We start from the raw sequence: 22,627 nt of genomic DNA, 5'->3' as shown, positions 1-22,627 counted from the left end.
TAAGGTACAACTGAACACCGAGGAACAATGTATAAGAAAGGAGGGTTTTGTGGTGGGACCAGAGCATGCACGGTTACCGCCCCCTGGGTATCTTTTCTCGGTCAGCATTAAGCTGGATACTGCGGGGCAGGGGTTCCAATCACTAGACTCAGCTCCACTCAGAGTTCCTGACGCCTTACAGGGTAGATCTCCAATCCGAGGTCGCTACCCTCTGTGGGGAAGGAGAGTGTTCCCATCAAGAAGGAGAGCCCACCTGGCCATGGGATTCCCTGACCAATGGCAGGATTCCGTCTGTAGCAACACGGAAACCAGTTCGTGGAGAACTGTGGTTGCCATCAGTGGTTTCAACAGGTTACTCTTTTCATGTGTTTGCCCAAGTCTAACACCATCCCAAGAAATTACTCTTCCCAGCAGAACACAGTGGCTCACACCTGTAATCCCAGCACTTTGAGAGGCTGAGGTGAGAGAATCACCTGAGCCCGGAAGTTCCACACCTGCCTGGGCAATATAGTGAGACCCCCACCTCTACAAAAAATCAAAAATAAACAAAAATTAGCCAGGTGCGGTGGCACACAACTGTAGTACCAGCTATTCAGGAGGCTGAGGCAGGAGGATTGCCTGAGCCCAGGAGGTCGAGGCTACAGTGAGCCATGATCGCACCACTACACTCCAGCCAGGGCGACAGAATGAGACCCTGTCTCAGAAAAAAGAAAAAGGAAAAGAAAAGAAAAGAAAGAAAAAGGAGGCTGGATGCGGTGGCTCATGCCTGTAAACCCAGCACTATGGGAGGCCGAGGTGGACAGATCACAAGATTAGGAGATCAAGACCAGCCTGGCCAATATGGTGAAACCCATCTCTACTAAAAATACAAAAATTAGCTGGGCATGGTGCTGGGTGCCTGTAGCCCTAGCTTCTCAGGAGGTTGAGGCAGGAGAATTGCTTGAACCCGGGAGGTGGAGGTTGCAGTGAGTCAAGATGGCACCACTGCACTCCAGCCTGGGTGACAGAGCAAGACTCCGTTCCGCCCCCCAAAAAAAAGGAAAGGAAAAGGAAATTACTCTTCCCCAGGGGATAGTAACCCAAAGGTTACATGAAAGGATTGAGTCAGGACCTTCAATTTCAAACCGATTAAATTTCTTATTTTCTTTCTATTGTTTTCTTTTCTTTTCTTCTTTCTTTTTGTCTTTCTTTTCTTTTCTTTTCTTTTTTTTTTTTTTTGAGACAGAGTCTCGCTCTTGTCCAGGCTGGCGTGCAATGGCGCGATCTCAGCTCACCCCCACCTCTGCCTCCTTCAAGCGGTTCTCCTGCCTCAGCCTCCCGAGTAGCTGGGATTACAGACATGCACTATCACACCTGGTTTATTTTGTATTTTTAGTAGAGATGGAGTTTCTCCATGTTAGTCAGGCTGGTCTCGAACTCTCGACCTCAGGTGATCAGCCCACCTTGGTCTCCCAAAGTGCTGGGATTACAGGCATGAGCCACCGCGCCTGTCCTTTTTTTTTTTTTTTTTTTTTTTGAGACAGAGTCTCACTCTGCAGCCTAGGCTGGAGTGCAGTGGCCAGATCTCAGCTCACCGCAACCTCCAACCTCCCAGGTTCAAGCGATTCTCCTGCCTCAGACTCCCAAGTAGCTGGGATTACAGGTGCGTGCCACCACACCCAGCTAATTTTTTGTATTTTTAGTAGAGACAGGGTTTCACCACGTCGGCCAGGCTGGTCTCAAACATGTTGGCCAGGCTGGTCTCAAACTCCTGACCTCAGGTGATTCACCCACCTCAGCCTTGCAAAGTGGGATTACAGATGTGAGCCACCATGCTTGGCCTGTTTTCTTTCTTTCTTTTCTTTTTTTTTTTTTTTTGACAGAGTCTCACTCTGTCACCTAGGCTGGAGTGCAGTGGCACAATCTCGGCTCACTGCGACCTGGCCTCCCAGATTCAAGCAGTTCTCCTGCCTCAGCCTCCTGAGTACCTGGGATTACAGGCATGTGCCACCACATCAGCTAAGTGTGTGGCTAAGTTTATTTTTAGTAGAGATGAGGTTTCACTATCTTGGCCAGTCTGGTCTCAAACTCCTGACCTCAGGTTATCCACCCACATTGGCCTCCCAAAGTGCTAGCATTACAGGCATGAGCCACTGTGCCCGGCCTCTTTTTTTTTTTTTTAAAGATAGAGGTCCCACTATGTTGACCAGGCTGGTCTTGAACTCCTGGGCCCAAGCGATCCTCCCGTCTTAGCCTCCCACAGTGGTAGGATTACAGGTGTGACCCACGTTGCTGGGCCAAATTGGCGAAATTTCTTGTTCATCCTTCCTTCTTACAGGTGAACTATCTTCCCTGTTCCGAGCTTTCAGGAGGACTGTTGGGGCCACTTAAATTTTCCCTCCTCATAAGTAATAAGCAAATTCTTCATTAGAGTTTTCTAGACTCTGAGACAATAAATTATTTGTCTTTTTCTCTGAAAGCCTAGCAGTCCCAGGCATTCTGGAAATGTTTGTGGCTTGGAGAGATGAATGATGAGTGATGAAAGACTGAATGAGTGGTGAATAAATGAATGAATGAGTGGTGACTACATGAATGAATGGGTAGTGAATAAATGAATGAATGAGCAGTGAATAAATAAATGAGTGGTGAATGAATGAATGAGTGGTGAATAAATGAATGGTGCAATAGTCTTTCAACCGAATGATATTTGCATTTCTTTTTTTTTTTTTTTTTTTGAGACGGAGTCTCGCTCTGTCGCCCAGGCTGGAGTGCAGTGGCCAGATCTCAGCTCACAGCAAGCTCCGCCTCCCGGGTTCACGCCATTCTCCCGCCTCAGCCTCCCGAGTAACTGGGACTACAGGCGCCCGCCACCTCGCCCGGCTAGTTTTTTGTATTTTTTAGTAGAAACGGGGTTTCACCGTGTTAGCCAGGATGGTCTCGATCTCCTGACCTCGTGATCCACCCGTCTCGGCCTCCCAAAGTGCTGGGATTACAGGCTTGAGCCACAGCGCCCGGCCGATATTTGCATTTCTCTAACAATCGATGGCAGGAAAATGTCCAAGGTTCTTAAAAACTACACATAGATTAATCCCATCCCACTGATTCGTCTTCCTCCACAAATTTTTTTTTTTTTTTTTTTTTTTTTTTTGAGACGGAGTCTCACTCTGTCACCCAGGCTGGAGTGCAGTGGCGCGATCTCGGCTCACTGCAAGCTCCGCCTCCCGGGTTTACGCCATTCTCCTGCCTCAGCCTCCCGAGTAGCTGGGACTACAGGCGCCCGCCACCTCGCCCGGCTAGTTTTTTGCATTTTTTAGTAGAGACGGGGTTTCACCGTGTTAGCCAGGATGGTCTCGATCTCCTGACCTCGTGATCCGCCCGTCTCGGCCTCCCAAAGTGCTGGGATTACAGGCTTGAGCCACCGCGCCCGGCTCACAAATTTTTTAAATTCTAATAATAATCAGATATAAATTATTTTACAAAAACAACCCTGTCTTTCCCAGAAAAGTTTGGTTGAGAAATTCAGCACGTGATGACTCTTCTTTTTATTTCAATTGTTCAGTTTCTAGTTATAAAATGAAACTCAGAATAAGTCCAAATAACTACAGAAGGAAGGAATTTTTTTTTTTTAATTTAGAAACAAAGATTAAATAATAATGGCAAACACATCAGCGCTTACCACATGCCAAATGATTTCTACCCTCATGTCAACTCCTTACATCAACTCCGGAGACAAGTGCTACTACTACCCCGTTTTACACAAGAAGAAACTGAAGTACAGAGAGCTTAAATAACTTGGCCCTAGATGGTACAGCTAGAAAGAGCCAGAGCTGGCCGGGCACAGTGGCTCACACCTGTAATTCCAGCACTTTGAGAGGCCAAGGTAGGCAAATGGCTTGAGCCCAGGAGTTCAAAATCAGCCTGGGCAACATGGTGAAACCTTGTCTCTACAAAGAATTCAAAAATTAGCTAGGACCACCAGGCGCGGTGGTTCACGCCTATAATCCCAGAACTTTAGGAGGCCGAGGTGGGTGGATCACCTGAAGTCAGGAGTTCAAGACCAGCCTGACCAACATGGTGAAACCCCATCTCTACTAAAATACAAAAATTAGCAGGGTGTGGTGGCAGGCACCTGTAATCTCAGCTACTCAGGAGGCTGAGGCAGGAGAATCACTTGAACTTGGAAGGCAGAGGTTACAGTGAGCCAAGATCGAGCCATTGTACTCCAGCCTGGGCAACAAGAATAAAACTCTGTCTCAAACAAACAAAAAAAAAGTAGCCAGGCATGGTGGTACATGCCTGTGGTCCCAGTTACTCAGGAGGCTGAGGTGGGATAATCACCTGATCTCAAGGAAGTTGAGGCTACAGTGAGCTGTGATCACACCACTGCACTTTAGCGTGGGTGACAGAGTGAGACCCACTCCCAGCAAAAAAAAGCAAGTGGCAGAGCTGAGATTTGAACTCAGACCACCTGGTTCATAAACCCACACTCTAAATGCTAAACCATCCATTCATGTTTCATAGCATATATTAGGAAATATGAAAGAAGGAAAAAAATCCAAGCCAAAGTTGCCAGTATATTCAAGGTAAGAAGTTATCCTATAGAAAGCATGGCTTTCAGTTAAATATGTAGATTACCTCACAGTGTCCTGTTGTAATTCATAGCCAAAACTAGAGTGCTTTAGAAATAACAGTAATAGGCCGGGTACAGTGACTCACGCCTGTAATCCCAGCACTTTGGGAGGCCGAGGCGGGTGGATCATGAGGTCAGGAGATCGAGACCATCCTGGCTAACATGGTGAAACCCCATCTCTACCAAAAATACAAAAAATTAGCCGGGCATGGTGGCGGGCGCCTGTAGTCCCAACTACTTGGGAGGCTGAGGCAGGAGAATGGCGTGAACCCGGGAGGTGGAGTTTGCAGTGAGCCGAGATCTCGCCACTGCACTCCAGCCTGAGCGACAGAACAAGACTCCGTCTCAAAAAAAAAAAAAACAAAAACCGACAACTGCTAAAGTGTTCTGAGCTGATCAAAGGAGGAATCCAAAGGCCAGTGTACCGTACAGCTTGGGACTGAATGATTGGCATTGTCATCTCGTCATTCCAGGACATGACCACTATGTGGCAGGAAAGGATGTGGCAGAAGGGCAGGCTATGGCACCAAAGAACTCCTTGAAGTCACTCGAGAAAACAGAGGATAAGGAAGGGAATGGGGAGGTCACTCCCCTGAGGCCCTCCAAGGCCCCAGACTCTCCTGTTTTATATCTAAAGGTCAAGGTGAAATGGGTGGAGAACAGTGATACATAACCATTCCTATCAAAAAAGGTAGAGACATGATTACTCACTCGATGTAAAACGGTTACTAAGTAACAGAAGACACAGCATTAAATAGCATCATTGCAACATATCTAATTATGTTACTAATGTGAATCATTCACGATTTCCTGTCCGAAAGAGCTGAAATTTTTATTCTAACAAGATCATAGAAACTGGTAATAGGCCAGGCGCGGTGGTTCACACCTGTAATCCCAGCACTTTGGGAGGCCGAGGCGGGTGGATCACGAGGTCAGGTGTTCAAGACCAGCCTGACCAACACGGTGTAGCCCCGTCTCTACTAAAAATACAAAAATTAGCCGGGTGTGGTGGCGCATGCCTGTAATCCCAGTTTCTCAGGAGGCTGAGGCAGAAGAATTGCTTGAAGTCAGGAGGCGGAGGCTGCAATGAGCCAAGATCAAGCCACTGCACTCCAGCCTGGGCGACAGAACGAGACTCCGTCTCAAAAAAAAAAAAAAAAAAGAAACTGGTAATAAATAAGTATAATCCAATACAAGTGTGCAGAAAATAGGGGCTTTCTAGGTATCCAAATGAAATACTCATATGTGTGTTCAAAGTGGCATGTGCAGCCGGGCACAGTGGCTCATACCTCTAATGCCAGCACTTTGGGAGGCTGAGGTGGGCGGATCACCTGAGGTCAGGAGTTTGAGACCAGCCTGGCCAACATAGCAAAAACCCATCTCTACTAAAAACACAAAAATTAGCCAGGCATGGTGGCGGGCACCTGTAATCCCAGCTACTCAGGAGGCTGAGGCAGGAGCATCACTTGAACCCAGGAGGCGAAGGCTACAGTGAGCCAAGATCACGCCACTGCACTCCAGCCCGGGTGACAAAGCAAGACTCCATATCAAAAAAAAAAAAAAAGTGAAATGTGCAAGAATGTTTGTACGTACAAGAATGTAAACACTGGGACCAGGCTTAGTAGCTCATGCCTGTAATCCCAGCACTTTGAGAGGCCAAGGCAGGCAGATAACCTGAGATCAGGAGTTCGCACCAGCTGGGCCAAAATGACGAAACTCCATCTCTAGTAAAAATTTTGCCAGGCGTGGTGGCGTGCCCCTGTAATCCCAGCTACTCAGGAGGCTGAGGCAGGAGAATCGCTTGAACCTGGGAAGCAGAGGTTGCAGTGAGCCGAGATTGAGCCACTGCACTCCAGCCTGGGTGACAGAGGGGAGACTTCATCTCAAAAAAAAAAAAAAAGTAAACACTGGAAATGACTTAAAAGTCCATCAATACAGGAAATGTTAAATATACAATATATCTATGCTGCACAATATTTCACAATGAAAAGAATGAGGTAGGTCTGTTTTCACCTACATGGAACATCTCCAAAACGTTAAGAGGGGAAAAAGGAAATTGCAAAACAACACAGTCCAATCTTATTTATGGTTTTGTGGGTTTTGTTGTTGTTAACCCACAAAATTCTAGGCTTCTATGTTTGGACACGTCCAAATGCATTGAGCAGAATCTACAGGGCACATGCCAAGATGAAGCCGATGGTTATCATTAAGGAGGAGCATGCAGGGGTGTTCGGAACAAGTGGAATTTCTCTTGTATTGTTTTAATTTTTTACAAAAATCAATGGCATACTAAGATTACACTAAATGTAATTATAATTACACTATATGGTGTAATTAAAAATTGAATCTTTGGGGCCAGGCATAGTGGCTTGTGCCTATAATCCCAGTGCTTTAGAAGGCCAAGGTGGGAGGATGGCTTGAGGCCAGAAGTTTGAGAGCAGCACCTGGGCAACATAGTAAACCCAGACTCTAAAAAAAAAAAAAAAAAAAAAAAAAAAAATTTATTATCTAGGTGTGGAAGCTGTGCCTGTCAGTAAGAACTACTCGGAAAGCTGAGGTGGGAGGATCTCTTGAGTCCAGGAGTTCAAGGTTGCAGTGAGCTGTGATCATGCCAGTACACTCCAGCCTGAGTGACAGAGCAAGGCCCTTCGCTAAAATAAATAAATAAAAATAAATAAATCTTTGGAAATGTTGGTTCTAAAAATTTCCACCTGCCCAACAGAATATTCATTAGGATTGAAAGTACTTTACCAGTTGTGATTACTTCAACAAGGGGAGGTTCATTATTCAACAAGCATTTATGGAGCATCTACTGTGGGCCAGGCACTGTTCTAGACTCTGGGGATATATTAAAAATCCCCGCCCTCATGAAGCCTAAATTCCAGTGGACTTTATGGTCTCTCTTCCACCTATCTTCTCCCACTTCCTTTGGTGGGAGTGGTCTCTGGAAGAGAGGCATGGGCATGAGGAGATAAAATATGCCCAGAGGCAGGGGCATGACATAGATGAGCTCTGACCATGTCTTCTAGGCCTGGGAAAGAGGAGAAGATGGATAGGGTTTAAGGCTTTAGTGCAGACCCATAGCATCTGACTGGCCCCTCAGTAAACATCCTCTGTATCTATTCAAACCTGCCAGGCACAGTGGCTTATGCCTGTAATCCCAGCACTTTGGGAGGCCGAGGCGGGCGGATCACCTGAGGTCAGGAGTTCGAGAACAGCCTGACCAACATGGTGAAACCCCAGCTCTACTAAAAATACAAAAAAATTTAGCTGGGCATGGTGGTGTGTGCCTGTCATCTCAGCTACTTGGGAGACTGAGGCAAGAGAATCACTTGAACCTGGGAGGCGGAGGTTGTAGTGAGCCAAGATTGTGCCACAGCACTCCAGCCTGGGCAACAGAGCAAGACTCTGTCTCAAAAAAAAAACAAAAAAACCAGCCGTACAAGTTGAGCAGTCAGCAGCTGTGCAGCTCCTAGCCACTCCTCCACCTCCTGGAGACTGTGAACCAAGCCACAAAGGGGGAAGGGGTGTGGCCGAGTGCTGGTTGGGCTTAGGAGCTCCTGGCTCCTCCAGGATGCCAATGAGACTTCCCTTCTGGCATGAGGCCACGTAGAATGATGATGGCTGAGAGTGCAACAGTAGGAGGACAGAGGATCGCTGGTAAGGGGAAAGTGAGTAAGTGGAAGGAAGTCCATGTAAGAGCTAACTGTACTCCATCTGGGCCAAAATGGGGAGACCACATCTCCCTTCAGGGGTCATCTGACACCAGACCAAGGCTCAGCCAAGCTTTTCTGTGTTGGAGAGCCAGAAGCCAGCTGGGAGAGGCTGCTGGTCCTCGGTGCCCTCACTTCCCGGTCCTCTGCTCCTCTGTCCCCCGCACCAGACTACCTGGCTCCAGCTTGCTTCGGGTCTAAGCTGAACAGAGTAGGGAAGAGGGGCAGGTGAAATGCCTCAAGACAGGCCTGGCATAAAAAAGTGGAACTGAGTTTGTGGCTTACCCAAGAGATTAAACATAGTCTAGTTGTATCCATGCAATTTAAGGTGGGAAGGTGAAGGATCCTGTATTCCAAACCAACCTGCATTCACAAGACAAGGGCCGTAGTAAACGCAAAGGAATGACTCAATAGCGGCGAAACTCAGACATCCTTGACAAGCCAGTAGGGGAGATATTTCAGGCTAGGGCAGCCTTACCTGAGACCTTCAAATCATACTATAAAGGTACCTGGCTGCCCCACCTGAGCCCAGCCTAGCCAGCTTCCCAGCTATGCCGGTTCACACGGGTGCTAGAAGGCTGGGGTAATCTGATTGGCCCAGAGAGTCACGTGTGCTAGAGAACACTAGCTTTGTTAACGATCAGAGTCAGGTTTGAACCTGTTCCTCCCATACCTACGTGCTGTCCCTCAGAGAGCCCAATGGTGACACTCACAGGGTGTGGTATGCAGCTCCAAACCTCCCCAATGACTTAAAAAATCCAAATGAGTTTTAGATTGCTGAACCCAGTTGATCATACCAGAAATCGAGCTAAAGAACCACCTCAACATCATTTTTTTTCCACTTTCAGCTAAGCGAACAAACTGGGAGATTGCTGCCTCACGACTTTACGTAGTAAATAATCCTTTCATCTCCCCTTTGGCTGGGAAGAGCTTACTCTCTGTAGACAAGGAACCGGCAGAAGCCTCTATGTCAGCTGAGGTTTGAACAAGGCAGCGTCGAGCTGGGAATACTCACTGTCAAGTTTTTTCCCCCTTGAAAACTGGATGTGGACATTGCTCAGACATATCATATCACATTAAAACATATAGTTCTGGCCGGGCGTGGTGGCTCACACCTGTAATCTTAACACTTTGGGAGGCTGAGGGAGGAGAATCGCTTCAACTCAGGAGTTCGAGACCAGCCTGGGTAACATAGTGAAACACCATCTCTACAAAAAAAAAAAAAAATCAAAAACACAAAACAAATTAGCCAGGCATGGTGGCACTTGGGAAGTTGAGGTGGGAGGATTGCTTGACCCCGGAAGGTGGAGTGGCAGATGGCACCACTGCTTTCCAGCCTGGGGGTCAGAGTGAGACCCCATCCAAAAACAACAACAACAACAACAACAACAACAAAACAATTTTATCCCTATCTTCCAAAGAGATTTCCGGTGTCAATGCCTCAAATTCTACATTCTAGAAGAACTTTGCCTGCCGGGCGCAGTGGCTCACATCTGTAATCCCAGCACTTGGGGAGGCCAAAGTGGGTGGATCACGAGGTCAGGAGATCGAGACCATCCTGACCAACGTGGTGGAACCCCGTCTCTACCAAAATACAAAAAATTAGCCAGACGGGGTGGTGCCCACCTGTAGTCCCAGCTACTCAGGAGGCTGAGGCAGGGGAATTTCTTGAACCCAGGAGGTGAAGGTTGCAGTGAGCCAAGATTGTGCCACTGCACTTCAGCCTGGCGACAAAGCAAAGCAACACTCCATCTCAAAAAAAAAGAAAAAGAAAAAGAAAAAAAGAACTTTGCCAAAACCTGAGAGAAATAAATGCATTTGCCAAACCCCAGCATGATGTGAGCGCTTTGCTCTCCAGATGCCACAAATACTCTCCTGCGCTCACATGTCAATATATCACAGCCAAGTGCTGCCCAGCAAATACACAGGGCTTTGTCTCATTCTGCAGCGCTGGACGCTGGCCACGGAGCCACTGTTGCTGTGTCTGTCAGGCACAAAGAGAGCGGTGGGGCAGGCAGGGGGCATGGGGCAGTGAGCTGCAAAGACAAAGCCAGCCCCGCCTTGCTGCAGGTGGGAAACACAGCTCTCCACATCCCAGCCAGGCTTTGCGGGTCAAACAATTCTCTAGGAAGGAAGAAAAGGAGAACAGAAGAATAATCAAAAGCCACACTGCCTAGACTTAAGCAGTGAGAGATGCCAGCCACCCGTTTCGGACCAAACTGGGCAGATTTGGGGTGTCTCCTCCTCTTCCACACCTGAGCACTCCTCCACTCCCTCTTCCTCAACTTCCTGCCCCAAGCAGCACCTTTTCAGCCGCTCTTGCCACCCCACCTTTCTCGGGCTTCAGGTCTTCGACTTCAGAGTCTCCGAGCTTTTCCTCTGCCTCCTTTCCCACCCCAGCAGGGCAGTCCTGGGGGCTGGAATGGTGTGGATTTGAGGAGTTTGCCAGCTGACAGGGCACAGAATTTAGCTAAATTCACACTCTTCCGCAGCTCAAGGAAAGCAAGCGAACTGCAAAACTTCAGCAAGTTTATTAGAGTTTGTTTTGTTTTGTTCTTTAACTTTTGTTTGTTTTTACCCTAAGTATAGGCTAAAACCTGGGAGACCAAGAAACTAAACAGTAATTGACAGAAGGAAAACTGGAGCAGCAGTGGCCGAAGGGAAGTGTATGAAGTGATTGGATAGTGATAAGATGGCTTATCGAGTTTCTGCCACGTGCCATGTGCCTGGCAGTGCGCTGGAGACATCATGATGGACAAGCACACTACATCTCACTCACAGAGCTGACGGTCTGGAGCGAGAGGCAGACAGACAAGCCATTGGCCACTGATATTTTAATATGAATAGTGCTAAGAGCAAAAAAGTACAGAGCAACACAAATGTATGAGATGGCTGGGGAATATCCAGGAAGGCTTCCAGGAGGAAATGACCTCTGAACTGAAACCCAAAGGATGAAGAAGAGAAGCCTGCATGAAAGCCAGGGTGCTGGAGAGAGAAGAGTACATTAAGGGTACTGGAAAGAGCTGAGTGTGGCTGGAGAGGCCAGCTTGAGACTGCGGAGGCTGACAGTGGCTAAGTCAAAAGCAGGCAGACCACCGAGTGCTCCGTGGGTCTTGGCTGGAGTATGAAGAGGCTGAGACATGCAGTGTTTGGAGCCACCTCCAAGACCTTTTTTTCCCTGTGTGAACCTATGTACAGTTCAGGCTGACTTACTGAAGCATTTCTGTCCAACTTTTAAATCTCCATATTCCGTGAGAGTTCCGCAAATGCTCATAAATACAAAACAATCAACAGTCCAACCCATCTCAAGTAGGAGTGAGTGGGGGACACGCCCTGACTCCCATGTTTTTTCCTGTCCTTATTTCTGCCACCAGCAAAGCCCAATCAAAGGTTCTCCACGATTACATAACCAGACATGTCAAGTAAGCCTCAGCAGACACACAGGATCTGACCACTTCCCCTTCGGAAACTGTAAAACAACGAAAGTGGGCTGGGCGCGGTGGCTCACGCCTGTAATCCCAGCACTTTGGGAGGCCAAGGCGGGAGGCTCACAAGGTCAGGAGCTCGAGACCAGCCTGGCCAACATGGTGAAACCCTGTCTCTACTAAAAATACAAAAATTAGCCGGGCGTGGGGGCGGGCACCTGTAATCTCAGCTACTCAAGAGGCTGAGGCAGGAGAATCGCTTGAACCTAAGAGGCAGAGGTTGCAGTGAGCCCTGACCGTGCCATTGCACTCCAGCCTGGACAACAAAGTGAGACTCCATCTCAAAAAAAAAAATAAAAAGAAAAAGAAAAAAAAAAGTGAGTGTTTGCAGAACATGCAGAGTGGCCTTTTTACCTGGGTTGCCGGCAAGGTCTGGACTCACCATCCAGTGGCAAGAACCTGATTAATCCAAGGTGTTTATTTCCTTTTGATAAACAGTAACATGTAATTTTCCATTTTTAGACACAATAATTATTTTAAGAGCAGTCACCAAAATCAGTACTTAGAGGGAGTGGTTTTCCCTCATAAGAGGACAGCAGCTCAGTTTAAAAAATAATTTTTTCTAAAAGTCCCTGCCTCGAGGCCGGGCACAGTGGCTCACGCCTGGCCAACATGGTGAAACCCCGTCTCTACTAAAAATCAGTCAGGCGCGGTGGCACACACCTGTAATCCCAGCTACTAGGGAGTTTGAGGCAGGAGAATTGCTTGAACCCAGGAGGCGGAGGTTTCAGTGAGCCAAGACCCTACCACTGCACTCCAACCTAGGCAACAGAACAAGGCTCCATCTCGAAAGAAAGAGAGAGAGAGAGAGAGAAAGGGAGGGAGGGAGGAAGGAAGGAAGGAAGGAAGGAAGGAAGGAAGGAACGAAGGAACGAAGGAACGAAGGAACGAAGGAAGGAAGGAAAAGAAAAGAAAGAGAGAGAGAAAGAAAGGGAGAGAGAGGAAGGAAGGAAGGAAGGAAGGAAGGAAGGAAGGAAGGAAGGAAGGAAGGAAGGAAGGAAGGAAGGAAATTAGTGTCTTAAACATGATTCAAGAGACAAGCAGTTTTTGGAAAAACATGTTGTTCAAATAGAGTGAAGGACAAAAAGCCACCCCTGCCTGCCAGGCCCCCCAGCAAATTTACCCAGAACTTATCCCACCTGGGGCTCCTCCCTCCTGCAGCTAAATTCCTAGAATTTATTTTCCAGGAATTTAGACAATCTGCACTGGCTGCCTCCACTTTCTCATCTGACTTCCCTATCTGCCTGAAGGGCCCACTTGAAATTCAAGTTGTGAGCCGAACTTGCAATCTTACAAATAGAAAATGCCCTGGCATTATTCTTGCCTGCCTGCTCACATTCCAGCCCTCCCCACCGCCTGGCCACCGGAGACACAGGACAGAGGCGTGGTTGGCAGCCACGCGCCCTTGAGGAGACCACACACCTAGGTAAACACTGGCTGGAAAGGCCCAAGGTTGTCCAAAGCCTCCCCTTTCACCGGGCTGGGGTTGGGGAACCTTAAGGCCAAAACTCCTCCACATAAGGGTCAAGCGCCCCTGCCCCACCCCCTACCCTGCCCCCTGCAGCCCAGCATCCAGAGGATGTCAGGAGCTCCTAGAGGAGAAAGCAAGGCGGGTACGACGCTGTTTGTGAGGATGTGCTAAAAGGCTCTGCCGTTCCAAAATGCCCTAAGCTGGCCTGCTGATGGGCCTGAAGCAACCACGTGAGAAACCCATCCCTCAGGGTCTAAAAACTCTCTTTTTAAATGTAAACATTGAAAAACAATAACATATATGACACTGACACTCTCCAGGACCTTAGTTTCTCAGGGTACAAAGCTGCTATTTGAAGGAAGTCTGGATAAAGGGGAAAGCGCGCAACGAAAGGCGCCCAACGAAAGGCGCACTGTTTGGGGATTGGGGACCCAGTAGGGTAAGGGGTGAGGTCCGGTGGCCACCCCTTGGGAAGTGTAAACCTGGCCTCAGCAGCTTGCCGACATTCCCCCAGGGTCTTCTTTCCCCCCTGCTCGGCCCCTCTTTGCTCCCCTCTGTGTCCCAAGCCTCCAACCCAGTCTGCGGGCACGTGGCTCACAGCAACCCCAGGGGACAAAAATCCGCCTAGCAATGGGTCATGGGGCCCAAATATGGCCTGGCGATCGACAATTCGGCCAGCGGGGTGTGGCCGCAGATGCTCGCTACAGACCAGGGTCTCATGCCCTTGATTCTGAGTGCCCCAGGCTTGCTGGATGGGGGCTCACCGGGTATCATCCCATTTCTGGTTGAAGCAAGGGACTTGCCTCTATATTGAAAGCGCGCTGCTTTACTTCGATTGTAGGTTTGTTTGGAGTGCTAGAAGGGATTTATGGAGACAGGGAGCGGGGCTAAAGTCCCCTCGAAGTCACCTTTGACACAGTCCTTGCTCCCTGTGAGTCCTCTCCCTCTTTTTCTTCCTTCCTCTCCACGCCCTTTAACGCTCCCTGCTGCTCATTGCAAGCCGCCGCCCTTCCCTCCCCCTCGACCTAGGGCTTTGCTCCTCCCCTGCTGCCTCCCCCGACACGCCTCGCCCCACTATCCACCCCCCAGCAAGACCCCTGGCCACACTGTCCGCCTCTGCCCATTGTTTCTCATGTTTTCCCCCTTAGTTTTCTGCTTGCTTTCTTCTCCAGCTCCCCATAATCTCCGGAACGAAGAGCAAGCGGTCCAGGCCGAGTGCAGTGGCTCATGCCTGTAATCCCAGCATTTCCGCAGGCCGAGGCAGGAGGATCGCTTAAACTCATGAATTCCAGACCAGCCTGGGCAACACAGCAAGACCCCCGTCTCTACAAAAAAAAAAAAAAAAAAAGGCGGGAGGTGGGGAGGTGGTCACCGAGCTGGGCATGGTAACGCACGCGGGTAGTCCCAGCTACAGGGTAGGCTGAGGTGGGAGGATGGCTTGAGCCCAGGATGTCCAGGCTGCTGTGAGCCATGATCACGCCACAGCACTCCACCCTGGACAACAGAGCGAGATCCTGTCTAAAAATAAATAAATAATAATAAGTAAATAAATAAACATTTTTTTTTAAAAAAGAGCAAGTGGTCTGAGCTGAGCTTGAGGACGCCCGAGTTCCTTCCCCTTGGGAGGGTATTGGGGTTTGTGGGGTCAGGGGAGCTGCTCCATCCAACCCAGGAGGTCAGGAAGACTGAGATCCTTCTACTCACACCACGATTGTTGGCAAGTTCTCACTTCGGGCTAAAATCAGCCTCGCCCTGGAGCCAAGCAGGGCTGGCAGCTGAAGAGATACAGGGGAAACTGTCAGGGGCAGGAACAACTTTGTTTCACCCAAAATGCCTCCTTGCAGCCCCCTTGCATTTACAGGTTCTCCCCCAGGCAGGAGGCTCAGCCCCTCAGGGCCCCAGCTGGCCAGAGGGGTGTGCATCAGGCCTGGCCTGTATTTTCCTAGCTGCAGGGCAGCGGGAGGCCATGGGCTTAGCCAGGGCTTGGGGGGGGCTTCCAGGCTGCGTGGGCCGGGTGGTCTGGGGCCAGTGGGTGGGGCTCATTACAATGCAAATGATTTGATCATAGTTTCTCGCTTGTTTATTATTACAGTGGAAGAGTGAAGACTCAGGAGAGGAAGGACCCAGGAGAGCCTCGGGAGGGACTGACAGCAGCCAGGAGGCTGAGCCTGAACCCTAAACCCTACCCCCTCCTCCCCAAAATGGGCAAATGGGTGTATGTCCCAGTCTTTTCCTTTCAGGGCTGGACCTGAAACCTGCCAAGCTGCCTGGCTCTCAGGTTTCATTCTGGGTTCGTTCCCCTTCTCTTGCTCCCCGGCCTGACCCTGCTAAACCTCCCACGCACACATCTCCACTTCCACACTTTTATTCCCGTCCTTCTGCCTGGAATGCCTTCCCCACACTCCTCTCCAAACTTTGAAATAGTTATACACTGTTATTAACAGTCTTCCTGGCCGGGCGCGGTGGCTCACGCCTGTAATCCCAGCACTTTGGGAGGCCGAGGCGGGCGGATCACAAGGTCAGGAGATCGAGACCACGGTGAAACCCCGTCTCTACTAAAAATACAAAAAATTAGCCGGGCGCGGTTGTGGGCGCCTGTAGTCCCAGCTACTCGGGAGGCTGAGGCAGGAGAATGGCGTGAACCCGGGAGGCGGAGCTTGCAGTGAGCCGAGATCGCGCCACTGCACTCCAGCCTGGGCGACAGAGCAAGACTCCGTCTCAAAAAAAAAAAAAAAAAAAAAAAAAAACAGTCTTCCTGGTACCAGAGCAAGCAGAATGCTATTAAAAGCATGGGCTTTTCAGTCAGCACAGACCCCTGCTATTTGCTAGCTGTGTGACCTTGGACATCATGCTTAACCTCTCTGAGCCTCAGTTTCTTTGTCTATTAAATGAGAACCATCATGCCCACCTCATACGGTTGTTGTGGAAATGAAAAGAGAGAAAGCATGTAAAATACATACACAAGGCCTCACACAAACTAAAAATACATAGGAATAGCTAACACAGTATTTACTGTATGCTGACCACATTAACTTAAATCATCCTCCCCACAAAACTGCGAGAGAAGTACCATATCATCCCTATTTTATAGATTAAACAAACAGGGTTGGGGATGAGGGCTCACGCCTGTAATCCCAGCACTTTGGGAGGCCAAGGCAGGCACATCACTTGAGATCGGGAGTTTGAGACCAGCCTAACCAACATGGCAAAACCCCATCTCTACTAAAAATACAAAAATTAGCTGGGCATGGTGGGCATGCCTGTAGTCCCAGCTACTGAGGAAGCTGAGGCAGGAGAATCCAGGAGGCAGAGGTTGCCGTGATGGCGCCACTGCACTCCAGCCTAGGTGACAGAGTGAGACTCCGTCTCAAAAAAAAAAAACAAACAAGTAAACAAAACAAAACAAAACTGCAGCACAGTGAGGTTTGATAACTTGCCCAAGGTCACATAGCTAGGAAACAGCAGAACTGACAGTTGTTATTATTATTATTCCCCTACTAGATGGTAGGCTCATTGAAGAAAGGGGCTTTGCACATAATAATTGGGGTTTTTTAATTTGTTTTTTGGGACTGGGTCTCGCTCTGTCACTCTGACTGGAGTGCAATAGCACAATCACAGCTCACTGCAGCCTTGAATTCCTGGCCTCAAGTGATCCTCCTGCCTCAGCCTCCCAAAGCATTGGGATTACAGGAGTAAGCCATTGTGCTGGGCCATACTAACTTTAATAACTACTTTCAAGAATGTTAAAAAGTCCAAGTTCAAGTCCCTGCAAATTTCAAGAGGCATCCTCTATTTCCTAAAATTCCCCCAGAAAAGAAATTCCCAGCTTCTTCAGGGAAACAATAGTGACATCACAGAGAAGACAAAAAAAAATTTTTTTTTAATCAGAAAGCTTGGATAGACTTTGGCCAGGTCACCTCTTCCCAACTCTATGAGTTGAGACCAATCGCTTTGCTTCTCTGAGCCTCACCTTTCTGGTTTGTAAGATAGAGTCAGCAAATGCCAGAGCTGCCTGCTTGCATGGGCGGAGCTGAGAACCCAGTGTGAGATCTCAAGAGATAAAGCACTCTGTGGACTAGAACGCCCTGTCCAAAGAGAAGGTCTTTTCATCCGTAACCCTTTCTCATCCTTGGCCCCATTACTGGGAAGTTTTTCCGTTAAGGCCAAGCCTCAAGCGTGTGGTAGAAAATAACAGAGGCATTTAAAGGGAAATGAAACCGCCCTTCTCAGCAGAATGTTCCCCACACATTTGCCGTGGCCCATGGCAGTGCCTCTGCTGGGCGCCTTCAGCCTTAGGAAGCACTTGCGCGGCTGCCTGACGCCACGGGGCAATTCAGAGGCTGGTAAACAGCCCATGGCATTCCCGGCCCGTGGCAGGCATTCATGCACAGAATTCTTTGTCCTCGTGAGGAAGGACAGAGAGTTGCTCTGTGCTGCAAAGCTCAAAGCCAGAACTCCATTTTCAAAACCCCTGGCCCAAGATCACGCCAAGGCTAAGCGTGCCACCAACCTCTGAAAGTGTGCTTGTGAAATAAACTTCCCCAAACTTGGACATTTTTCTTGAAAACATGGGTTTCCTTGTTAATTCTAACGAGGAGGCATGGAAACGTTACTATGGAGAAACTTGGCAATCTCCTACTTAACCAAAGAATTGAAATTAACATACCCATCAGGTGGCTCCTGACACGAGGCACCAAAAAGGACCCAGCATCACTTGTGTGGTATTCCTGCCCCAAAATTCACAACCTGAACCCAACTATGAGGAAACATCATCAGACAAACCCAGATTGAGGGACATTTCTAGAAAACTGGTCCCACACACTTCAAAAATATCAATGCCATGCATGACAACAAAAAGCTGAGAAACTATTCCAGATTAAAGAAATAAAAAGCCAGGCACGGTGGCTCACACCTGTAATTCCAGCACTTTGGGAGGCCAAGGCGGGTGGATCACTTGAGGTCAGGAGTTCGAGACCAGCCTGGCCAACATGATAGAACCCTGTCTCTACTGAAAATACAAAAAATTAGCTGGGCGTGGTGGCGGTCGCCTGTAATCCCAGCTACTCAGGAGGCTGAGGCAGGACAATCGCTTGAACCCGGGAGGAGGAGGTTGCAGTGAGCTGGGATCGCACCATTGCACTCTAGCCTGGGCGACAAGAGTGAAACTCCATCTCAAAAAAAAAAAAAAGAAAGAAAGAAAGAGACCAAGACAACTAAATCTCATGTGAGGTCATCAACAATTGCAGCCCAAAGAGGAAAAAAAGACATTGTGGCCGGGGGTGGTCGCAAATCCCAGCAATTTGGGAGACTGAGGCAGGCAGGTCCCTTGAGGCCAGGAGTTCAAGACCAGCCTGGCCAACATGCTACTAAAAAAACACAAAAATTAGCCGGGTATGGTGGCACACACCTGTAATCCCAGCTGCTCGAGAGGCTGAGGCATGAGAATCCCTTAAACCTGGGAGGTAGAGGTTGCAGTAAGCCGAGATCACACCACTGCACTCCAACCTGGGGGACAGAGAGAGACTGTCTCAAAAAAAAGGAAAAAAAAAAAGACGTTACTATAAAGACAATTACTGGGGCAATTGGTGAAATGTAAATATAAACTACATATTAGATAATATGTCAATGTTTTGTTTTGCGAATTTAATTATTGTATTGGAGTTTTTTGGTTGGTTTGTTTGTTTGTTTGAGATGGAGTCTCACTCTGTTGCCCAGGCCGGAGTGCAATGGTGCAATCTCGGCTCACTGCAACCTCTGCCTCCCCCGGGTTAAAGTGATTCTCCTGCCTCAGCCTCCCGAGTAGCCGGGATTACGGGCACCCACCACACACGGCTAATTTTTTTGTATTTTTAGTAGAGACAGGGTTTCACTATGTTGGCCTGGCTGGTCTGGAACTTCCTGACCTCAAGAACTGCCCACCTTGGCCTCCCAAAGTGCTGGAATTACAGGCGTGAGCCACTGCACCTGCCCTGTATTGGAGTTATATAAGAGAATGTCCATACATGCTGAAGTATTTAGGGGTTCACACCATTCTCCCGCCTCAGCCTCCCCAGTAGCTGGGACTACAGACACCAACCACCACGTCCGGCTACTTTTTTTTTTTTTTTTTTTGTATTTTTAGTAGACATGGGGTTTGACCGTGTTAGCCAGGATGGTCTCAATCTCCTGACCTCGTGATCCACCTGCCTCCGCCTCCCAAAGTGCTGGGATTACAGGCGTGAGCCACCGCGCCCGGCCAGGGCATCCAGTTTTTCACACCCATCGCATCACTTGCTCTGCGGAAATCCTCAGAAAGAGGAATCTGAGATCAGTGGGACTGGGCCACATCTAGCCACATGGGACTCAGAAAACATTTATTGAATGGACACTGGGGCCACCACTAGCCTGCATCACTTCTTCCTCAAGCTAAAAAAATTTTTTTTAATTGATATATTATTGGACAACCTGGGTAGTTCTCCCCAGAGGACTTTCCAGCATCCTAATGGGCATTCTTCCCTGGCTGTGTACATAAGTGCACCCCACCGTCACCCACTTACCCCACCGTCGCCCACTTACCCCACCGTCGCCCACTCACCCCGTCACCCACTCACCCCACCGTCACCCACTCACCCCACCGTCGCCCACTCACCCCACCGTCGCCCACTTACCCCACCGTCACCCACTTACCCCACCGTCACCCACTTACCCCACCGTCGCCCACTCACCCCGTCACCCACTCACCCCACCGTCGCCCACTCACCCCACCGTCGCCCACTTACCCCACCGTCGCCCACTCACCCCACCGTCACCCACTCACCCCACCGTCGCCCACTCACCCCACCGTCGCCCACTCACCCCGTCGCCCACTCACCCCACCGTCGCCCACTCACCCCGTCACCCACTCACCCCACCGTCACCCACTCACCCCACCGTCGCCCACTCACCCCACCGTCGCCCACTCACCCCGTCGCCCACTCACCCCACCGTCGCCCACTCACCTCACCGTCGCCCACTCACCGCACTGCTTCGCCCACTCACCCCACCGTCGCCCACTCACCCCACCGTCGCCCACTCACCCCACCGTCGCCCACTCACCCCGTCGCCCACTCACCCCGTCGCCCACTCACCCCACCGTCGCCCACTCACCTCACCGTCACCCACTCACCGCACTGCTTCGCCCACTCACTCCACCGTCACCCACTCACCTCACTGTTGCCCACTCACCGCACTGCTTCGCCCACTCACCCCACCGTCGCCCACTCACCCCACCGTCGCCCACTCACCGCACTGCTTCGCCCACTCACCCCACCGTCGCCCACTCACCGCACCGTCGCCCACTCACCCCACCGTCGCCCACTCACCCCACCGTCGCCCACTCACCTCACCGTCGCCCACTCACCCCACCGTCGCCCACTCACCGCATCGCTTCGCCCACTCACCCCACCGTCTCGCCCCACCGTCACCCACTCACCTCACCGTCGCCCACTCACCGCACTGCTTCGCCCACTCACCCCACCGTCGCCCACTCACCGCACCGTTTCGCCCACTCACCGCATCGCTTCGCCCACTCACCCCACCGTCGCCCACTCACCCCACCGTCTCGCCCCACCGTCACCCACTCACCCCACCGTCGCCCACTCACCCCACCGTCTCGCCCCACCGTCACCCACTCACCCCACCGTTGCCCACTCACCCCCCCTCCAGACACCAGGGCTACTCATCTTGAGCAGCACACACACTCCGACCTGCCCCCCACTCTTGGCTTCAGAGTTGAGGAAGGAACAGATGGGTTTCCAGCTGTGGTTGGTTGAGTGAAAGCAGCATCCCGGGAGCAACCCCAGGCCCTGTTAGGACAGACCGTGATGTGTGCAGTTGTGTGCGCCATTGAGCCTGAGCATGCTTATGGCTGGAGTGTCTGTGTGTGGCCCAGTGCAACCAGGGGGTTTCTGTAGAAGATGGGCTCATGCCTGTCTCTCTAGGAGTTCACGCCAGCTCTTGTGCTCTCCATAAGTATGTATCTGACTGCCACATGAATGCTGCACACTTCAGCATAACCCAAATACCTGGGCGAACTCTGGCACTATGAATGCTGCTATCCCAATTTTAAGGGTGATGAAACTGAGGCTCAAACAGGTTAAGCATCTTGTCCAATTCACAAAAGAAGCTGTAGGTCGGTTATCTAAAAAGCAGCAGGGTATCAAGGGCCTCCCTCCCAACCTCTCTCTTTCCAAAACCAGGGGCCACCCTTGAGCTCTAAAACCCCCAGGGACACTGGCTCTGCTGGTCGAGGTGAGGACGGATGAAGCTGGGGAATGCATGTCTGAAATCCAAGCAAGGACAGGTGGAGCCCGCACTGGCAGGAGATCCCACTGACAAGTTGATACTAGACAGGGAAGGATGGGGTGGGAGCTATTTTATATCTGTTCTAGGGGGATCCAGAGAGGTGCAGAGCTGCCTCCACTGGCAGAAACGTGGTATCTCTCAGGAATGGCGAGGGAGACAAGCTTGGTCCAGGTACAAGAAGGGCATCACCCTCTGACCAGCAATGACCAACATTAGGAGCCAGTGACTAGAACCACCCCTCCCCCACCCCCGCATATTGTCAACAGAGCTGGAAATCAAAAGGGGACTTTGGTCAGAAGAATTTTTAATAATATTTAGCCTTCCAATGGACTAGAAAGAACCACAAAGATACCTTATACAAGATTGGCACCCTGGCCAGGCGCAGTGACTCACGCCTGTAATCCCAGCACTTTGGGAGGCCGAGGTGGGTAGATCACTGGAGGTCAAGAGTCTGAGACCAGCCTGGCCAACATGGTGAAACTCCATAAATACAAAAATTAGCCCGGCGTAGAGGCAGGTGCCTGTAATCCCAGCTACTCGGGAGGCTGAGACAGGAAAATCGCTTGACCCCAGGAGGAGGAGGTTGCAATGAGCTGAGATTGTGCCACCGCACCCCAGCCCGAGCGACAGCAGTCACTCAGCAAACCTGCAGCCGTGTCAGGGATAAATGGCAGACCAGTGATTCATAAGCAGAGCCCCTTCGGTAATTCCAGGAGGCCTTTTAACTGTTCACATCTGTAACCCATTTAGAACCAGTTCTAATTCAGACATGAATTGTATATTCATATCTGAGGATGCAAAGTAGGTGAGTGGGTCCTGAGGCCAAGCCTCCCCTTGATTTCTCAGCAATGGCACAACCAGCCTCACCATGAGAATCAAGAAGCAAAGATTTTCTCCCACCAGCTCCCGAAGATCACTGCCTTGTCACTGATGAAACTAGCAATGCCACCAGATGGATCCGGTGTGAACAGTCACAGCTGGCTGTGCCACTTCCCCAGGTTTCACACGCCCGCAACGCAGAATACAA

The 22,627-nt window shown here is 50.0% G+C and overlaps 1 protein-coding gene across 2 annotated transcripts in view; it reads right to left on the bottom strand.

The window, feature by feature from the left end:
* AHNAK (AHNAK nucleoprotein) overlaps positions 1 to 22,627 on the bottom strand; it is a 113,453-nt gene that overhangs the window by 59,235 nt on the left and 31,591 nt on the right. The gene's annotated exons all lie outside the window — the stretch shown is intronic.

This window comes from Macaca fascicularis, chromosome 14, assembly GCF_037993035.2.
Source record: "Macaca fascicularis isolate 582-1 chromosome 14, T2T-MFA8v1.1".
In the NCBI taxonomy this organism is placed as follows: domain Eukaryota; kingdom Metazoa; phylum Chordata; class Mammalia; order Primates; family Cercopithecidae; genus Macaca; species Macaca fascicularis.
The sequence above is the reverse complement of the archived record's forward strand: the minus strand, read 5'-3'. Positions and strand labels throughout refer to the sequence as shown.